We start from the raw sequence: 21,420 nt of genomic DNA, 5'->3' as shown, positions 1-21,420 counted from the left end.
GCTGGTTCTTTGAGAAGATAAAAAAAATTGATAAACCATTAGCCAGGCTCATCAAGAGAAAAAGGGAGAAGACTCAAATCAATAGAATTAGAAATGACAGAGGACATTTTAAAAAATTATGATGGATATTGTCAAAAAATCTTCAAAATGTAGCAATTCTCTTACAGGCCCAAATTGACATTGTATTGACAAAAATTAGCTTAGATCTGTATCTCACAGTGTATGAGTAACTTTTTATAACTTTACTGAGGCATAATTGATGTATAATAAACTGCACATATTTAAAGTACACAATTTGAAGAGTTTTTACATATGCATATACCCATAAAACAACCACCACAATCAAGATAATGAATATATCCATTACCCCCAAAAGTTTTCTCTTGTCATTTGTAATTCATCCCTCCCTTTTACCACTCCCTGTTCTAGCCACAGTCAACTACTGATTTGCTTTTTGATACTATAGATTAGCTTGTATTTTCTAGAATTTTGAGATTGACTTTGAAGTACTTATTTTTTCCTTACCATGTTCTCAGTCCTGTCTCACACACTGACACAACACTTGACAACATCATGTGTCTAGTTTGCTTATGTGGGTCCTGAGCTACCTTGAGAAAGACAATACACATGATTGATATACCTCTAGCCCCAGGTAATATGTGAGGGAAATCAGGGGATTTCTAGCTTTTCAGTGTAATCCTCTTACCAATGTGGGTGGAGAATATAATGTTAATTTACAGCCAGACTAATACTAGACTAATACTAGGATAATGCTAGTATTAGTCTAGACTAATACTAGACTAATACTAGGATAAGTCCCCTATGCTTTCTTTAAAGAAAATGCCTTCTAGAGTATCTAGAAAATGAATCATCTACTAGGTGTGTATTTATTCATGTTACTCAATCATTTAATCATAAAATACTTACCGAATATTACTATGCCCCATGCTCTATGCTAGGTATTAGACTCTACCCTCTTGGAGCTTGCAAACAAGTGGGAGAGACAAATAATGATCACATAATCATGTATAAATATGTAATTATTTTTGAGAGACATGCTCAGGAAGGAAGGAACATGATTCTACTAGAGCCTCTAACAAATATATCTCACCTGGACAGGGAGGAGGGTTTCCTAAGACAGTGAGACCTGAGCTGTGATCTGGCAAAAAAAAAAAAAAATGACAAGGAGGTAATGAGAAAAAATTCAGCAGAAGTAAATGAAGAGGAAGTACTTATGAGTGAACAGCCTTTGAAAAATCCCTGTATCAGGCATCCTCACGCCAGAAGGTCAAGTGGCTGTGAAACAAATGAGAGCAAGAGAGGAAAGCAAGTGGTAGGCCTACAGCACTCACAGGCTTAATCAGGATTTCATTCTTAACTCCAGGAACAATGGAAAGCCACCAAAGGGTTTTAGGCATTAGAATGAGAATGATCATTGTTCCATTTTGAAAAGATACTTGGCTGCTGTGAGGACCAGACTGAGGGGTCCAGAGTAGAAGAAGGAAACCTTCTAGGAAGCTCTTACAAGAGAAGAGAGGGACTTGGATGAGGGAGTATCAGTGCAGATGGAGCCATGTGGGAGGATTCAAGAGAATATTAGGAGGCGAGGTTGATAGAACAAGGTGATGAGTTGGATATGATGTGTCATGGTTTCAAAAATGACTCCCAGTTGTCTGACTAATATAATTGGACCTGTGGTGGTGCCATTGATGGAGATTGGGATACTGGACACAAAACTGCCCATGACTCTCAGGATATTTGCACATTCAGGAAACACAACCCAGAATATTCTTTGGCCAAGATGGGTTCTTCACAAGCTCAAGTCCCAACTTAAGTGACATTTCCAAAGGGGGACTTCCTTAGCCACTCAAAATAAAACAGGGAACCTCTTGTCACTGTTACCATTCTTAAAATCTTATTTTTTTTATTGTTCTGATCATAATTTGTAATGATCTACTTACCTGTGTTTACTCACACAGTTTCTATGTCTTTCTTTAGACTGTAAAATCTGTGGAGCCATGTTCATTTTGTTTATCACTGTGTGCTCAATGTTTGGCACAGATACGGTAATTAATATTCAATCACCACTTGTTGAATTAAAAACATAGAGAGAACATATTTAATAACCAACTATTAGTCATATTAGTGGTTACTATTAGTCATATTAGTCATATTAGTGGTTACCATTATTTAATCACGAAACAAGTTCTCATTAGAAAAAGACCCACCTAGCTAGTGGCAGAGCAAAGAATTCACCCTTTAAAGACGCTCAAAATAAAGCCAGAGGTAGGGGCTTCCCTAGTGGCGCAGTGGTTAAGAATCCGCCTACCAATGCAGAGGACACAGGTTCGAGTCCTGGTCTGGGAAAATCCCACATGACGTGGAGCAACTAAGCCCACGAGCCACAACTACTGAGCCCATGTGCCACAACTACTGAAGCCCGTGTACCTAGAGCCTGTGCTCCGCAACAAGAGAAGCCACTGCCACGAGAAGCCTGCGCACGTCAACGAAGAGTAGCCCCCGCTTGCCACAACTAGAGAAAGCCCACGAACAGCAACGAAGACCCAACACAGCCAAAAATAAATAAAATAAATAAATTTTTTAAACATTAAAAAAAATAAAAGTAAAGCCAGAGGTAGTTACTAGAAAGGAGGAACATCAGATAATTTTCATTTAGTTGTGTTTCCCAGTGAAAAATTTAATAAATAGAAGGTGCTGATATTTCTTACTATATATCTTGAATAGATATATAAATAAAATGTCTCCTTTGATGTTGTTAACGACCTATGGGTATCTCCTGCTGTCTTTAATCTGCTTCAATAGCCTACAAGCTTTTAAGCTGGTTCCTTTCCAAAATTTAAAAAAATGCAGCAAATAAGTTTTACTTTATCTGTTTGTTTGTATTACTTGACTTAAACATGAAGGCCAGAAATAATATGATTCAGGTATTGCATCTCCAGACCTTCCAACACATCAAGCCGAAAAGGGATTTATTTCTTTCTCAGGCAGAACAATCATACCCCAAGCATTGTCTTTGGTCCCTAATCCATCTTTGGTAATGGACCTTCTCTGACCTCAATAACCTCAGATCCCAACTGCTCTTTTACATGGAACTTTGTCAGTAGCTATCAAAATTTTAAACACTAAAGAATTCTAGGCATTGCATTTCAACTTCCAAGATTTTTCTGAAGAGATAAATAGAAAACTACATGCAAATATATGGATGTTTACTGTAGAACTCTTTATAATAACAAAAATATACTAGAAATGATTTAAATATTCACATAGATGTCAGTTTAAATACAGTGTGGCTTATTCATATAGGAATGCTTTTAAATGAGCAGAAAATGTTTTGAAAAATCACATAAAACTGTGAACGGGTTTCTTCTAGTTTGTTGAACTTATGAAAGAAAGGAATTAAAGTTAAATATGTAATTATACACACATATAGTTATACATATATGAATATATATATCATATACAGAAATATAACTTATATTAATTAAATTGCATATAATATATATTTCTATATTCTGATTATCTCCACAATACTTTTAACTAAACTTCGTATTTTTTGATAATCATAGAGTCACGTGCAGTTGCAAGAACTGCATGTTCTCTACTAAGTTTCTCCAAATGGCAACATCTTGCAAAACGATGCTACAATATCAAAACCAGTATATTGACATCAACACATACATGATACAAAGCATTCCCACTGCCATAAAAATTTCTCATGGGGCCCTTATATAGCACACTCACTTCCCTCCTACTCCCATCCCCTTCTTAGCCCCTGGAACTCACAAATTTGTTTTCCTTTTCTGTAGTTTTGTCATTTTGAGAATGTTTATGTTTATATAAATGGAATCATACAGTATTTAACTCTTAGGATTTGACTTTTTTCACTTAGCATAAGTCTCTGAAGATTCATCCAGGCTATTGTGTGTATCAATAGTTTATTCTCAGGTTATTGATGATAGTATTCCAATCCTATAGTACAGCAGTTTGTTTAACCATTCATCCATTGGAGGACAACTGAGTAGTTTCTAGGTTTTGACTATTACAAATAAAACTGCTATGAACATTTGTGTACTGGGTTTTGCATAAATATAAATTTTATTTCTCTGGATAAATGTCTGGGAGTACAATTGCTGGGTTGTATGGTAGTTCCATGTTTAGTTTTTTAAGAAACTGTCAAAATATTTTTCCAGAGTAGCTGTACCATTTTACATTCACACCAGCAATGTACTAGTGATCCAATTTTTCTATATCTTTGCCAGCTTTTGGTGTTGTCACTTTCATAATAAATTGTATCAACTTCTGCCAAAATCATCAGGTTCTGCCTATGTTCCTAAACATAGTCTGTCTTCTAATTCCTTCTTAACTAAGTCATTCCCTTTGATACCCACTCAGAAAAAAAACCTCCAGACCCAACAGGCTGCTATATTACATTTATTATTCAAAACTTTGTGACACAGAACTCTTTCCTCAGACTTCTCCATTTAGCACCTTGAATGAAGGCATAATCATCCTCTCAAATATGCAAAACACAGCAAGCTAAGAGAAATAGTAATGAATAGCTTAATAATATGACTGATGGGAGAGAACAAAGGGTCAACCCAACAAGATAAAACTTAACAGAAAGACATCCATCTATTCAAAAACACAAACCCAATGCTGACTACCTACGAGCTCTGTGCTATGTGCTGAGAAAACAGACATAAATAAGTTTAAGTTCCTATTTTATTTCACAGTTGAGAAAGGAGATTTTGAAATAAGTATGAAAATAAGTATGTCTAAATCTGTGTTTTGAATATGTTTGTTGGTTTAAAATAGTGTCTGACTTTTTTTCAATCAGCACTAAAAAACTTTCAATGAGTTTGAAGCTAGGGAGTGACTCGTATTTTAAGAAATCACTTTTCCTTTTGTGCAGAAGACAGATTGGAAAAGATCAGCTTTGGGAATACAGAGGCCATTTGGGAGATTAACACAGTAGTCTGGTGAGGAATGACAAGGTTTTGGGAAAAGCAGTAGCTGTAGTGATAATGAAAATATGCATATGATAGATAAGGAAAAGGCTTATAATTAACAGGGCTTTCTTACCAATTAGAAAATAAGGCTGAGAAGAGGGAATACTTAGAATGATCCCCAAGTTTCTGACCCATGCAACAAGGAAAATAGTGCTGTATATTGAGATAGGAAATTAGAACATCAGAGTGTGTTTTGAAAGACAGAAAAGAAGTTCAGATCAATGTCTGTTGAGCTGAACTTTAAAAAACAGCATCTGTTGGAAGTGATTTATGGGTAATTGAATCTCTTCTCCTCAAAGGAAAAATACAGGTTGCAGCAATAGATTTTAGAGTACTTAACATGGAGATTATATTGACAGCTACAGGGACACATGAAAACTCCCAGTGAAGGCTATATGTAAAGTGAAAAGAGAAGAAGAATCAAGTTTAGAATTTTTGGAGGCATCAACATTCAGAGGAAGTCAGGATAATGAGGGCCATTTTAAAGAAACTGAAAAATAATGGTCAAATAGTAAGAAGGATACTAGAAGTGGGAGGAAAGAAAATCCAGCAGAGCAGAAAAGTACAAGTAGAGGGGAGATATGGCAGGTGGCAGTTACTTGGAAGTAGTCAAGTAATGTGGTAAATTACATTATGTTAACCCATATTTGGCACCCTTCCATTTGTAGAAATGTATATGCCCTTCCTAAATAAGTCAGGCATCGTCTTGTGACTTGCTTTGGTCAATGAAACAAGACAGGATCACTTCCAAGAAGAAGCTTTAAAAATTAGCCCATGGTTCACTAAGTTCTCTTTCCTCATGAGCCATGATGATCAGAAATGCTCCAGACAAAGACTGTTCCATCAGTTCTGGGTCACAGAATTCAGGCAACATGGGGAGAGCTATAGTCAACCCAAGATGGCCATAGTATGAGAAAAAAATTTAAATGTTGTGGATGTAAGCCCCTGAGATTTGGAGTTATATATTAATACAGCTGGGCAACCCAGTCTGTTCTTAGTAGACGCAGGCAAAGTGAGAAAGGAAAACAGGAAGTTTCACAAGGTTCAACAATTTTAGCTGTAAAAAACACGGGGGTTAAGAAATGACGGGAGGAGGAGACAAGGTGGAGGGATAGGAGGTTGCAGAATTTGTCTCTCCTCACAAGTACATCAAGAATCCATCTACAGGGCTTCCCTGGTGGCGCAGTGGTTGAGAGTCCACCTGCCGATGCAGGGGACACAGGTTCGTACCCTGGTCCAGGAAGACCCCACGTGCTGCGGAGTGGCTGGGCCCGTGAGCCATGGCCACTGAGCCTGCACGTCTGGAGCCTGTGCTCCGCAATGGGAGAGGCTACAACAGTGAGAGGCCCACATACCGCAAAAAAAAAAAAAAAAAAGAATCCGTCTACAAATGGAACAATTCTCACAGAACACCTGCTGAACATTAGCAGAAGACTTTGGACACCTGAAAGGACAAGAAAAATCCCCTCGCCAAGTAGGATGAAAGAAAAAAAGAAAAGAGGAATTAGAAAAGGGACCAGCCACCATGGCAGGAAACTGAAGGTGAGGAGAGATTCCTGCACTCAGAAAAACCCCTGCACCATGGGGAAATTAGCTGGGACAGAAAGAGACCTTTGGGGGATCAAAGGGGAACACAGCAGACAGACTGTGGAACGCAGGAGAAAGTAAGAACTGTGCACACGGTCTGTGTTACAGCCCTGCGCACCCCAGCCTGAGTCGTGTGTCTCCTGTTGCAGAGAGGGGCTGGGTGCTGGAAGGTGAGGTTTGAAGCATGGACCCAGGGAGGGGACAGCTGTTGGCTGTGAAAAGACAGCCTGAAGAGACAGGACTAAGGAGCTCTACAACCAGGAAAGTCTGTGGAGGGAGCCCGGGACACCATAGAAGCAAGGTGTCATTGTTGAGTGGCGCTCAAGGGGCAGGGCCACCACTGCAACCCCCTTCCCCACCTGCCGGCTTCAGCCTTCATGGGCACTGGGAGGGGCAGCCATCTGAGCAGGCTCACCCATCCCTCAAGCCAAGGCCTCCTCTGCCCATGTAGGCTCTGGGGTCCTGAGTGCTACTCATGCCAGAGCCTCCTTGAGGTGGTAATCTGCCAGTGCTGGCAGGGGCTGAGTGATTAAGCATGGGATTAAGAGAGCAGATCCAGGAAGAGGACTGCTGTTGGCTGCACGGATACAAGAGAGGGAATGGGAGTGACTCTGCAGCCAGGAGTGCCCTAGAGGAAGAATGGTCTGCCTAGGAAACAAGTTGCCATTGTTGCACATAAGGGGCTGGGCCACCACTACCCTCACAAGCCAGCCCCTGACTCTGCAGGCACTGGAAGGGACTCCCACCAGAGTGAGCATGCCCCAGTCTGTTGCAACTGCCTGCTGGTCTCTGCCACTTCACACACACCCCAGTTGTCATCACCGTACCCCTCCCCAGCCTGAGTAAGTGTGCCCCAATCAGCTGCTGCTTTCGCTCTCTCTCTCGCCTGGGTGGGGAACAGATGCCTGAGGGTGGTACACATGCAGAGGTGGGACCAAAACCAAAGCTGAGCCCCAGGGACAGTGTGACTAAGTAAGAGGAAGAGAAATCTCTCCATGCAGCTGCACAAGCTGTGGATTAAGTCCCCATGATTGGATTGGTAAATCCTGCATCTGTGGAATATCTGAATAGACAATGAGTGTTCCCACAACTGAGAACAGTCTAGCTTTAGCAGCAGTGGACTCTGGGGCCAAGTACACATGGGAGATGGGCCAGGTCAGAGTCTGAGCTGGCCCCATAGTACCCACAGCAGGTCCAGAGACCTAGCTAGAAGTACTGGGGGGCCTCTTGGAGAGGCAGGGGTTGGCTGTGGCTCACTGTGGGAGCAAGAACACTGAGAAAGAGTCCCCAGGAAAATATTCTTATTACTATTATTCTTTTCTTATTTGTTTCATTTTGCTCTGTTGTTGTTCTTAATATTTTTACTTTTTTTAATATATATTTTTTCTATTTTTACTTTACTTTGTTGTTGTTTTGTGTGTTTTTTCTTGGTTTTGCTCTTTGGAGTTTTTTTGATCATTTTTATGTGTTTGTTTTATGTATTCTTTGCTTTTTTTTAGTTGCTCTCATTTTGTTTTGTTTTTCATTTTTTGTTTTTGTTAGTTTAGGCTTTATTGATTGTTTTCATCTTTGAGTTCTTTGTTTCTTGTTTTCTTTTTTTGTCTGTTTCTTTGTTCCTGTTTGTTTGGTTTTCTTTTATCATTTGTCTTGGGTTTAGTTTGTCTGTTTATTTGTTTTCCTTCTTTTTTATGTGTTGTTATCATTGTTGCTGTTTGTTTTTGCTCTTTGCCTTGGGTTTTGTTTTTTGGATTTCTTTCTTTTTTTGTTTTTCTTTTTTCTCTGGCTGTGCTGTGTGGCTTCGTTCCCCAGCAAGGGATCAGGCTTGGGCCTCCGCGGTGGGAGTGCTGAATCCAGGACGCTGGACCACCAGAGAATTCCCTGGCCTAGGGAATATTAATTGGCATGTACTCTCTGGAGGTATCCGTCTTGACACCAAGACCCACCTCCACCCAACTGCCTGCAGGCTCCAGCGCTGGACACCTCACACTAAACAATCAGCATGACAGGAACACAGTCCCACCCATCAGCAGACAGGCTGCCTAAAGATGTACTAAGCTCACAGACACCCCAAAACACACCACATGATGCACCCCTGCCCATCAGAGGGAAAAGACTCAGCTCCACCCACCAGAGCACAGGCACTAGTCCCTCCCACCAGGAAGCCTACACCAGCCCCTGGACCAACCTCACTTACCAGGGGACAGAAAACAGAAGCAAGAAGAGCTACAACCCTGCAGCCTGCAGAAAGGAGACAACAAACAAAGTAAGTTAGACAAAATGAGATGACACAGAAATATATTGCAGATGAAAAAGCAAGGTAAAACCCACAAGACCAAATAACTGAAAAGGAAATATGCAATCTACCTGGAAAAGAACTCAGAGTACTGATAATAAAGATGATCCAAGATGTCAGAAATAGAATGGAGGCAGGATCGAGAAGATACAAGAAATGTTTAACTAGGACCTAGAAGAAGTAAAGAATAAACAATCAATGATGAAAACACAATAACTGAAATGAAAAATACACGAGAAGGAATCAATAGCAGAATAACTGAGGCAGAAGAATGGATAAATGAGCTGGAAGATAGAATGGTGGAAATAACTGCCATAGAGAATAAAAAAAAAAGAATAAAAAGAAATGAGGACAGACTCAAACAGCTCTGGAACATTAAACACAACAACATTTGAATTATAATGGTCCCAGAAGAAGAAGAGAAAGAGAAAGGGTCTGAGAAAATATTTGAAGAGATTATAGTTGAAAACTTCCCTAATATGGGAAAAAGAATACTCAGTCAAGTCCAGGAAGGGCAGAGAGTCCCATATAGGATAAATCCAAGGAGAAACACGCCAAGATACATATTAAGCAAACTATCAAAAAGTAAATACAAAAGAAATTTTAAAAGCAGCAAGGGAAAAATAACAAAAAACATACAAGGGAATCCTCATAAGGTTATCAGCTGATTTTTCAGCAGAAATTCTGCAGGCCAGAGGGAGGATATATTTAAAGTGATGAAAGGGAAAAACCTACAACCAAGATTACTCTACCCAGCAAGGATCTCATTCAGATTCGACAGAGAAATCAAAAGCTTTACAGACAAGCAAAAGATAAGAGAATTCAGCTCTACACCAAATGCTACAGGCAAGAAACACAAGAGAAGGAAAAGACCTACAATAACAAACCCAAAACAATTAAGAAAATGGGAATAGGAACGTACATATCGATAATTACCTTAAATGTAAATGGATTAAATGACCCAATCAAAAGACACAGACTGGCTGAATGGATACAAAAACAAGACCCCTATATAGGCTGTCTACAAGAGACCCACTTCAGACCTAGGGACACATACAGAATGAAAGTGAGGGGATGGAAAAAGATATTCCATGCAAATGCAAATCAAAAGAAAGCTGGAGTAGCAATACTCATATCAGACAAAATAGACTTTAAAATAAAGACTATTACAAGAGACAAAGAAGGTCACTACATAATGATCAAGGGATCATTCCAAGAAGAAGATATAACAATTGTAAATATTTACGCACCCAACACACACTCCAATACATAAGGCAAATACTAACAGCCATAAAAGGGGAAACTGACAGTAACACCATAACACTGGGGGACTATAACACTCCACTTACACCAATGGATAGATCATTTAGACAGAAAATTAATAAGAAAACACAAGCTTTAAATGACACATTAGACAAGATACACTTAATTGATATTTATAGGACAGTCCATCTGAAAACAGCAGAATATACTTTCTTTTCAAGTGTACACAGAACATTCTCCAGGATAGATCACATCTTGGGTCACAAAAAAAGCCTCAGTAAATTTAAGGAAATTGAAATTGTATCAAGCATCTTTTCTGACTATAACGTATGAGATTAGAAATCAATTACAGGAAAAAAAAAACCGTAAAAACACAAGCACTTGGAGGCTAAACAATATGCTACTAAATAACCAAGAAATCAAAGACAATATCAAAAAATAACTAGGAACAAATGATAAGGAAAACACGAGGACCCAAAACCTATGGGATGCAGCAAAAGCAGCTCTAAGAGGGAAGTTTATAGCAATATAATCTTACCTCAAGAAACAAGAAAAAACTCAAATAAGCAACCTAATCTTACACCTAAAGCAACTAGAGAAATAAGCACAACAACAACAACAAAAACCCCAAAGTTAGTAGAAGGAAAGAAATCATGAAGATCAGAGGAGAAATAAGTAAAATAGAAAAGAAGAAGACAATAGCAAAGATCAATGAAACTAAAAGCTGGTTCTCTGAGAAGATAAACAAAATTGATAAACTTTTAGCCAGACTCATCAAGAAAATAAGGGAGAGGACTGAAATCAATAAAATTAGAAATGAAAAAGGAGAAGTAACAACTGACACTGAAGAAATACAAAGGATCATAAGAGATTACTACAAGCAACAATATGCCAAAATAATGACAACTTGGAAGAAATGGACAGATTCTTAGAAAAGTACAACCTTCCAATACTGAATCAGGAAGAAATAGAAAATATGAACAGACCAATCACAAGTAATGAAATTGAAACTGCAATTAAAAATCTTCCAACAAATAAAAGTCCAGACCCAGATGGCTTCACTGGTGAACTCTATTAAACATTTAGGGAAGAGCTAACACCTATCCTTCTCAAACTCTTCCAAAAAATTACAGAAGGAGGAACCTCCCAAGTTTATTCTACAAGGCCAATATCACCCTGATACCAAAACCAGACAAAGATATCACAAAAAAAGAAAATTACAGGCCAATATCACTGATGAACATAGATGCAAAAATCCTCAGCAAAATACTAGCCAACCAAATCCAACAACACATTAATGGGATCATACACCTTGATAAAGTGGGATTTATCCCAGGAATGCAAGGATTCTTCAATATATGCAAATCAATCAATGTGATAGGCTGTATTAACACATTGAAGAATAAAAGCCATGTGAACATCTCAGTAGATGCAGAAACAGCTTTTGACAAAATTCAACACCATTTATGATAGAAACTCTCCGAAAATGGGCATAGAGGGAAACTACCTCAACATAATAAAGGCCATATATGACAAATCCACAGCAAACATAATTCTCAATGGTAAAAAACTGAAAGCACTTCCTCTAAGATCAGGAACAAGACAAGGGCGTCCACTCTTATTCAACATAGTTTTGGAAGTCCTAGCCACAGCAATCAGAGAAGAAAATGAAATAAAAGGAATCCAAATTGGAAAATAAGAAGTAAAACTGTCACTGTTTGCAGATGACATGACACTATACATAGAAAATCCTAAAGATGCCACCAGAAAACTACTAAATATCATCAATGGATTGAGTAAAATCGCAGGATACAAAATTAATACACAGGAATCTCTTGCATTCCTATACACTAACAAAGAAAAATCAGAAAGAGAAATTAAGGAAACAATCTCATTCACCATTGCAACAAAGAGAATAAAATACCTAGGACTAAACCTATCTAAGGAAGCGAAAGAACTGTATGCAGAAAACTATAAGATACTGACGAAAAAAATCAAAGATGACACAAACAGATGGAGAGATATACCATGTTCTTGGATAGGAAGAATCAGTATTGTAAAAATGACTATACTACCCAAGGCAATTACAGATTCAGTGCAATCCATATCAAATTACCAATGGCATTTTTCACAGAATTAGAACAAAAAAATTTTACCATTTGCACAGAAACACAAAAAACCCCAAATAGCCAAAGCAATCTCAAGAAAGAAAAACAGAGTTGGAGGAATTAGACTCCCTGACTTCAGACTATACTACAAAGCTACAGTAATCAAGACAGTATGGTACTAGCACAAAAACAGAAATATAGATCAATGGAACAGGATAGAAAGCCCAGAGATAAACCCACACACTGATGGTCACCTAATCCATGACAAAGCAGGCAAGAATATACAATAGAGAAAAGACAGGCTCTTCGATAAGTGGTGCTGGGAAAACTGGACAGCTACATGTAAAAGTATGAAATTAGAATACTCTTTAACACCATACACAAAAATAAACTCAAAATGATTAAAGACCTAAATATAAGGACAGATGCTATAAAATTCTTAGAGGAAAACATAGGCAGAACACTCTTTGACATAAATCTCAGCAAGATCTTTTTTGATCCACCTCCTAGAGTAATGAAGATATAAACAAAAATAAAGAAATGGGACTGAATGAAACTTAAAAGATTTTGCACAGCAAAGGAAACAAGACAAAAAATCCTTAGAATGGGAGAAAATATTTGCAAACGAAGCAACTGACAAAGGATTAATCTCCAAAATATACAAACAGCTCATGCAGCTCAATATCAAAAAAAACCAAATAACCCAATCAAAAACTTTGCAGAAGACCTAAATAGACATTTCTGCAAAGAAGACATACAGATGGCCAACAAACAAATGAAAAGATCAACATTACTAATTATCAGAGAAATGCAACTCGGAACTACAATGAGGTATCACCTCACACCTGTCAGAATGGCCATCCTCACAAAATCTACAAACAACAAATGCTGGAGAGGGTGTGAAGAAAAGGGAGCCCTCTTACACTGTTGGTGGGAATGTAAATAGATAGTCACTATGGAGAACAGTACAGGGGTTCCTTAAAAAACTAAAAATAGAACTACCATACGACCCAGCAATCCCACTACTGGGCATATACCCTGAGAAAACCATAATTCAAAAAGACACATGCACCCCAATGTTCACGGCAGCACTATTTACAACAGCCAGGACATGGAAGCAACCTAAAAGTCCATCAACAGAGGAATGGATAAAGAAGATGTGGAATGTATATACAATGGAATATTACTCAGTCATAAAAAAGAGTGAAATTGTGTCATTTGCAGAGACATGGATGGGCCTAGAGAGTGTCATACAGAGTGAAGTAAGTCACAAAGAGAAAAACTAATATCATATATTAATGCATACATGTGGAATCTAGAAAAATGGTATAGATGATCTTATTTGCACAGCAGAAATAGAGACACAGATGTAGAGAACAAACGTATGGATACCAAGGGGGAAAGGGGGTTCAGTGGGATGAACTAAGAGATTGGGACTGACATGTTTACACTACTATGTATAAAATAGATAACTAATGAGAACCTACTGTATAGCACTAGGAACTCTACTTGGTGCTCTGTGGTGACCTAAATGGGAAGGAAACCCAAAGTAGAGGGGATATATGTGTATGTATGGTGGATTCACTTTGCTCTACAGCAGAAACTGACACAGCAGTGTAAAGCAACTATACTCTAATAAAAATAAATAAATAAATAAAAAGAAATAGCAGCAATCAAGGTAATCTTCACAGAGGAGATGAAGTTAACAATATATTAGTCAGGAACCAACCAGGAAACAGAAACTATTTGTATGCTTAGAACAGAGGAAATGTAATGCACAGAATTGACTCAATAGATGATAGAAGACCTAAAAAAATCAAATAGGTGATGGTGAGGCAGCTTAGAAACTGATAACAGCAGGAAGCCACTATGAACTTCAGCTGGAGAGAAAAAGAAGAGATGGTGTAACAAGAGTCCAGGGACTGGAGTCACCAGCCAAAAGCTGAAACAAATATAAACTTATCCAGCAGGACCTGGTGGCTCAGACATAGTGCAGGCACTTCCAGAGACTTCTCCTAAATAGAGAGAGAGAGAGAGAGGGGAGGCCACACTCTGGGCTTTCCCCTTTTCCCACCTCCCATCTCCTGCCTGGGCCTCCTGGGGCAGAATGCAGCCCAAATGTCAACTGACATGGGAACCTGAGAAACTGACCTGGGAACCACCTGCAGGGGTCAGCATCATGTCCCCTCCCTCCCCCTAATATGGAGCAGAGCATGGAAAGCACGGGGAATGGATCTAAGAGCAAATAGCCCCAAGACTGGCACAAGCCCAAGTCTGGAGGCAGACCACAGCAGACATCGTAGGTGGGAAGAAGCTTGAGTTTTTTCATTAAGGCATAAAAGTGTTAGCAGCAGGGTTTCCCTGGTGGCGCAGTGGTTGAGAGTCCGCCTGCTGATGCAGGGGACATGGGTTCGTGCCCCAGTCCAGGAAAATCCCACATGCCGTGGAGTGGCTGGGCCCATGAGCCATGGCTGCTGAGCCTGCACGTCCGGAGCCTGTGCTCCACAACGGGAGAGGCCACAACAATGCAGGAGAGGCCTGCGTACCGCAAAAACAAAACAAAACATACAAACAAACAAAAAAGTGTTAGCAGCAAAGAGATTTAGTTATCTCTTCAGCATGGCTGGGGCTGGAGCACATGTGAAGAAAGGAATATTGATGAGACTAGACATGTAAAGTAAGGCCAGATCATGAAAGACCTTGTATGCCATGCTAAGGAGCTTGAAATCTATTTTATAGGTGGTCGTATAGAGCCAGAATTATGTCTTGGAAAAGATGATTCTGTAATCATAGTACACGGTAGCATTGGGGAAAGGAAAGGATAGTTCAGAACCATTTGCCAGAGAATGACGTAGCAGAGGCCTAACTTGGTGGAAGGGTCTGTGAAGCTATGGAGTGGCACTAATATAACTGCTAACTTAATCAAACCTCACATTCTGGTGATGTAGACTCCAAACAAATGAAGCTTGTAAAACTTCCCTTTTCTTCACACTCTCTCCAGCATTTATTGTTTGTAGTTTGTGTGATGATGGCCATTCTGACCAGTGTGAGGTGATATCTCATTGCAGCTGTGATTTCAATTTCTCTAATAATTGGTAATGGTTGAGCATCTTTTCATTTTTTGGAGCATCTACTCTATCTAAACTATCAGAGTGTCACCAGGTAACACCAGTGGAAGAGCTATCCAGGTGAACCCAAGGCAAATTGCAGAATTATAATCAAATAAAGTGCTTTTATTTTAAGGTTTTTTTTTTTAAAAAAATTCTGGACGAGGGGGAAGATGGCGGAAGAGTAAGACACGGAGATCACCTTCCCCCCCACAGATACATCAGAAATACATCTACACGTGGAACAACTCCTACAGAACACCCACCGAATGCTGGCAGAAGACCTCAGACCTCCCAAAAGGCAAGAAACTCCCCACGTACCTGGTTAGGGCAAAAGAAAAAAGAATAAACACAGACAAAACAATAGTGACTGGACCTGCACCAGTGGGAGGGAGCTGTGAAGGAGGAAAGGTTTCCACACACTAGGAAGCCCCTTCGTGGGCGGAGACTGCAGGTGGTGGAGTGGGGGAGCTTCGGAGCCATGGAGGAGAGCACAGCAAGAGGGGTGCGGAGGGCAAAGCAGAGAGATTCCCGCACAGAGGATCGGTGCCGACCAGCACTCACCAGCCCGAGAGGCTTGTCTGCTCACCCGTCAGGACGGGCGGGGCTGGAAGCTGAGGCTCAGGCTTAGGTCAGAGCGCAGGGAGAGGACTGGGGTTGGCTGCGAGAATACTGCCTGCAGGGGGTTAGTGCACCACGGCTAGTCGGGAGTGAGTCCGGGGAAAAGTCTGGACCTGCCGAAGAGGCAAGAGACTTTTTCTTCCCTCTTTGTTTCCTGGTGCACAAGGAGAGGGGATTAAGAGTGCTGCTTAAAGGAGCTCAAGAGGCGTGCGAGCTGCGGCTAACAGCCCGGACCCCAGAGACGGGCATGAGACGCTAAGGCTGCTGCTGGCGCCACCAAGAGGCCTGTGTGCGAGCACAGGTCACTATCCACACCCCCCTTCCGGGGAGACTGTGCAGCCCGCCACTGCCAGGGTCCTGTGATCCAGGGACAACTTCCCCGGCATGGCGGCCTCAGGCTGGTGCAACGTCCTGCCGGCCTCTGCTGCCGCAGGCTCGCCCCGCATCCGCACCCCTCCCTCCCCCCGGCCTGAGTGAGCCAGAGCCCCAGAAGCAGCTGCTCCTTTAACCCCATCCTGTCAGTGCAGAACAGACGCCCTCAGGCGACCTACACGCAGAGGCGGGGCCAAATCCGAAGCTGAGCCCCAGGAGCTGTGAGAACAAAGAAGAGAAAGGGAAATGTTTCCATGCAGCCTGAGGAGCAGCGGATTAAAGCTCTACAATCAACATGATGTACCCTGCATAGGTGAAATAACTTAAAAGACAGTGGATCATCCCAAATTGAGGAGGTGGACTTTGAGAGCAAGATATATTATTTTTTCCCCTTTTCCTCTTTTTGTGAGTCTGTATGTGTATGCTTCGGTGTGAGATTTTGTCTGTATAGCTTTGCTTCCACCATTTGTCCTAGGGTTCTGTCCATACTTTTTTTTTTTTTGGTATGTTTGTTTCTTAATTTCTTTAAAAAATATTTTCTTAATAATTATTTTTTATTATTTATTTTAATAACTTTGTTTTATTTTATCGTACTTTATTTTATTTTATCCTCTTTTTTTCACTCAACTTTTTCTCCCTTTTATTCTGAGCCGTGTGGATGAAAGGCTCTTGGTGCTGCAGCCAGGACTCAGTGCTGTGCCGCTGACGTGGGAGAGCCAACTTCAGGACACTGGTCCACAAGAGACCTCCCAGCTCCACGTAATATCAAATGGCTAAAATCTCCCAGAGATCTCCATCTCAACACCAACACCCAGCTTCACTCAACGACCAGCAAGCTACAGTGCTGGACACCCTATGCCAAACAACTAGCAAGACAGGAACACAACCCCACCCATTAGCAGAGAGGCTCCCTAAAATAATAGTAAGTCCACAGACACCCCAAAACACACCACTGGACATGGACCTGCCCACCAGAAAGACAAGATCCAGCCTCATCCACCAGAACACAGGCACTAGTCCCCTCCACCAGGAAGCCTACACAACCCACTGAACCAACTTTAGCCACTGGGGACAGACACCAAAAACAACGGGAACTACGAACCTGCAGCCTGCGAAAAGGAGACCCCAAACACAGTAAGATAAGCAAAATGAAAAGACAGAAGAACACACAGCAGATGAAGGAGCAAGATAAAAACCCACCAGACCTAACAAATGAAGAGGAAATAGGCAGTCTACCTGGAAAAGAATTCAGAATAATGATAGTAAAGATGATCCAAAATCTTGGAAATAGAAAAGAGAAAATGCAAGAAATATTTAACAAGGACCTAGAAGAACTAAAGATGAAACAAGCAATGATGAACAACACAATGAGTGAAATTAAAAATTCTCTAGAAGGGATTAATAGCAGAATAACTGAGGCAGAAGAACGGATAAGTGACCTGGAAGATAAAAGAGTGGAAATAACTACTGCAGAGCAGAATAAAGAAAAAAGAATGAACAGAACTGAGGACAGTCTCAGAGACCTCTGGGATAACATTAAATGCACCAACATTCGAATTATAGGGGTCCCAGAAGAAGAAGAGAAAAAGAAAGGGACTGATAAAATATCTTAAGAGATTATAGTTGAAAACTTCCCTAATATGGGAAAGGAAATAGTTAATCAAGTCCAGGAAGCACAGAGAGTCCCATACAGGATAAATCCAAGGAGAAACACACCAAGACACATATTAATCAAACTATCAAAAATTAAATACAAAGAATACATATTAAAAGCAGCAAGGGAAAAACAACAAATAACACACAAGGGAATCCCGATAAGGTTAACAGCAAGCCAGAAGGGAGTGGCAGGACATATTTAAAGTGATGAAGGAGAAAAACCTACAACCAAGATTGCTCTACCCAGCAAGCATCTCATTCAGATTTGATGGAGAAATTAAAACCTTTACAGACAAGTAAAAGCTGAGAGAGTTCAGCACCACCAAACCAGCTTTACAACAAATGCTACAGGAACTTCTCTAGGCAAGAAACACAAGAGAAGGAAAAGACCTACAATAACAAATCCAAAACAATTAAGAAAATGGGAATAGGAACATACATATCGACAATTACCTTAAATGTAAATGGATTAAATGCTCCCACCAAAAGACACAGACTGGCTGAATGGATACAAAAACAAGACCTATATATACGCTATCTACAACAGACCCACTTCAGGCCTAGGGACACATACAGACTGAAAGTGAGGGGATGGAAAAAGATATTCCATACAAATGGAAACCAAAAGAAAGCTGGAGTGGCAATTCTCATATCAGACAAAATAGACTTTAAAATAAAGACTATTACAAGAGACAAAGAAGGACACTGCATAATGATCAAGGGATCGATCCAAGAAGAAGATATAACAATGGTAAATATTTATGCACCCAACATAGGAGCACCTCAATACATAAGGCAAATACTAACGGCCATAAAAGCAGAAATCGATAGTAACACATTCATAGTAGGGGAGTTTAACACCCCACTTTCACCAATGGACAGATCATCCAAAATGAAAATAAATAAGGAAACACAAGCTTTAAATGATACATTAAACAAGATGGACTTAATTGATATTCATAGGACATTCCATCCCAAAACAACAGAACACACATTTTTCTCAAGTGCTCATGGTACATTCTCCAGGATAGATCATATCTTGGGTCACAAATCAAGCCTTGGTAAATTTAAGAAAATTGAAATTGTATCATGTACCTTTTCAGACCACAACATTATGAGACTAGATATCAATTACAGGAAAAGATCTGTAAAAAATACAAACACATGGAGGCTAAACAATACACTACTTAATAACGAAGTGCTCACTGAAGAAATCAAAGAGGAAATCAAAAAATACCTAGAAACAAATGACAATGGAGACACGACGACCCAAAACCTATGGGATGCAGCAAAAGCAGTTTTAAGAGGGAAGTTTATAGTAATGCAATCCTACCTTAAGAAACAGGCAACATCTCGAATAAACAACCTAATCTTGCACCCAAAGCAATTAGAGAAAGAAGAACAAAAACACCCCAAAGTTAGCAGAAGGAAAGAAATCATAAAGATCAGATCAGAAATAAATGAAAAAGGAATGAAGGGAACAATACAAAAGATCAATAAAACTAAAAACTGGTTCTTTGAGAAGATCAACAAAATTGATAAACCATTAGCCAGACTCATCAAGAAAAAAAGGGAGAAGACTCAAATCAATAGAATTAGAAATGAATAACAAGAAGTAACAACTGACACTGCAGAAGTAAAAAAGATCCTGAGAGATTACTACAAGCAACTCTACGCCAATAAAATGGACAACCTGGAAGAAATGGACAAATTCTAAGAAACGCACAACCTGCCAAGCCTGAATCAGGACGAAATAGAAAATATGAACACACCAATCATAAGCACTGAAATTGAAATTGTGATTAAAAATCTTCCAACAGAGGCTTCCCTGGTGGCGCAGTGGTTGAGAGTCCACCTGCCAATGCAGGGGACATGGGTTCGTGCCCCGGTCCGGGAGGATCCCACGTGCCACGGAGCGGCTGGGCCCATGGGCCATGGCCGCTGAGCCTGCGTGTCTGGAGCCTGTGCGTCCGGAGCTTGTGCTCCGCAACGGGAGAGGCCACAACAGTGAGAGGCCCGTGTACAGCAAAAAAAAAAAAAACAAAAAAAAACTTCCAACAAACAAAAGCCCAGGACCAGATGTCTTCACAGGCAAATTCTATAAAGCATTTAGAGAAGAGCTAACACCTATCCTCAAACTCTTCCAAAATATAGCAGAGGGAGGAACACTCCTAAACTCATTCTATGAGGCCACCATCACCCTGATACCAAAACCAGACAAGGATGTCACAAAGAAAGAAAACTACAGGCCAATATCACTGATGAACATAGATGCAAAAATCCTCAACAAAATACTAGCAAACAGAATCCAACAGCACATTAAAAGGATCATACACCATGATCAAGTGGGGTTTATTCCAGGAATGCAAGGATTCTTCAATATATGCAAATCAGTCAATGTGATACACCATATTAACAAATTGAAGGAGAAAAACCATATGATCATCTCCATAGATGCAGAGAAAGCTTTTGACAAAATTCAACACCCATTTATGATAAAAACCCTGCAGAAAGTAGGCATAGAGGGAACTTTCCTCAACATAATAAAGGCCATATATGACAAACCCACAGCCAACGTCGTCCTCAATGGTGAAAAACTGAAAACATTTCCACTAAGATCAGGAAGAAGACAAGGTAGCCCACTCTCACCACTCTTATTCAACATAGTTTTGGAAGTTTTAGCCACAGCAATGATAGAAGAAAAGGAAATAAAAGGAATCCAAATCGGAAAAGAAGAAGTAAAGCTGTCACTGTTTGCAGATGACATGATACTATATAGAGAGAATCTTAAAGATGCTACCAGAAAACTACTAGAGCTAATCAGTGAATTTGGTAAAGTAGCAGGATACAAAATTAATGCACAGAAATCTCTGGCATTCCTATACACTAATGATGAAAAATCTGAAAGTGAAATCAAGAAAACACTCCCATTTACCACTGCAACAAAAAGAATAAAATATCTAGGAATAAATCTACCTAAGGAGACAAAAGACCTGTATGCAGAAAATTATAAGACACTGATGAAAGAAATTAAAGATGATACAAATAGATGGAGAGATATACCATGTTCGTGGATTGGAAGAATCAACATTGTGAAAATGACTCTACTACCCAAAGCAATCTACAGATTCAATGCAATCCCTATCAAACTACCACTGGCATTTTTCACAGAAGTAGAACAAAAAATTTCACAATTTGTATGGAAACACAAAAGACCCCAAATAGCCAAAGCAATCTGGAGAACGAAAAACGGAGCTGGAGGAATCAGGCTCCCTGACTTCACACTCTACCACAAAGCTACAGTAATCAAGACAGCATGGTAGTGGCACAAAAACAGAAAGATAGATCAATGGATCAGGATAGAAAGCCCAGAGATAAACCCA

General features: G+C 40.0%; 1 protein-coding gene across 3 annotated transcripts in view; it reads right to left on the bottom strand.

The window, feature by feature from the left end:
* Window positions 1-21,420, bottom strand: part of SPINK5 (serine peptidase inhibitor Kazal type 5) — a 323,807-nt gene that overhangs the window by 237,186 nt on the left and 65,201 nt on the right. For all 3 annotated transcript variants that reach the window (XM_079915720.1, XM_079915718.1, XM_079915721.1), the window contains exon 2: window positions 1,112-1,159. The gene's annotated coding sequence lies outside the window, so the exon portion shown is untranslated. The remainder of the gene's footprint in view (window positions 1-1,111; window positions 1,160-21,420) is intronic.

This window comes from Stenella coeruleoalba (assembly GCF_951394435.1).
Source record: "Stenella coeruleoalba genome assembly, chromosome: 3".
Taxonomy (NCBI): domain Eukaryota; kingdom Metazoa; phylum Chordata; class Mammalia; order Artiodactyla; family Delphinidae; genus Stenella; species Stenella coeruleoalba.
Note: the sequence above shows the minus strand (reverse complement) of the source record. Positions and strands in the feature narration are given on the sequence as shown.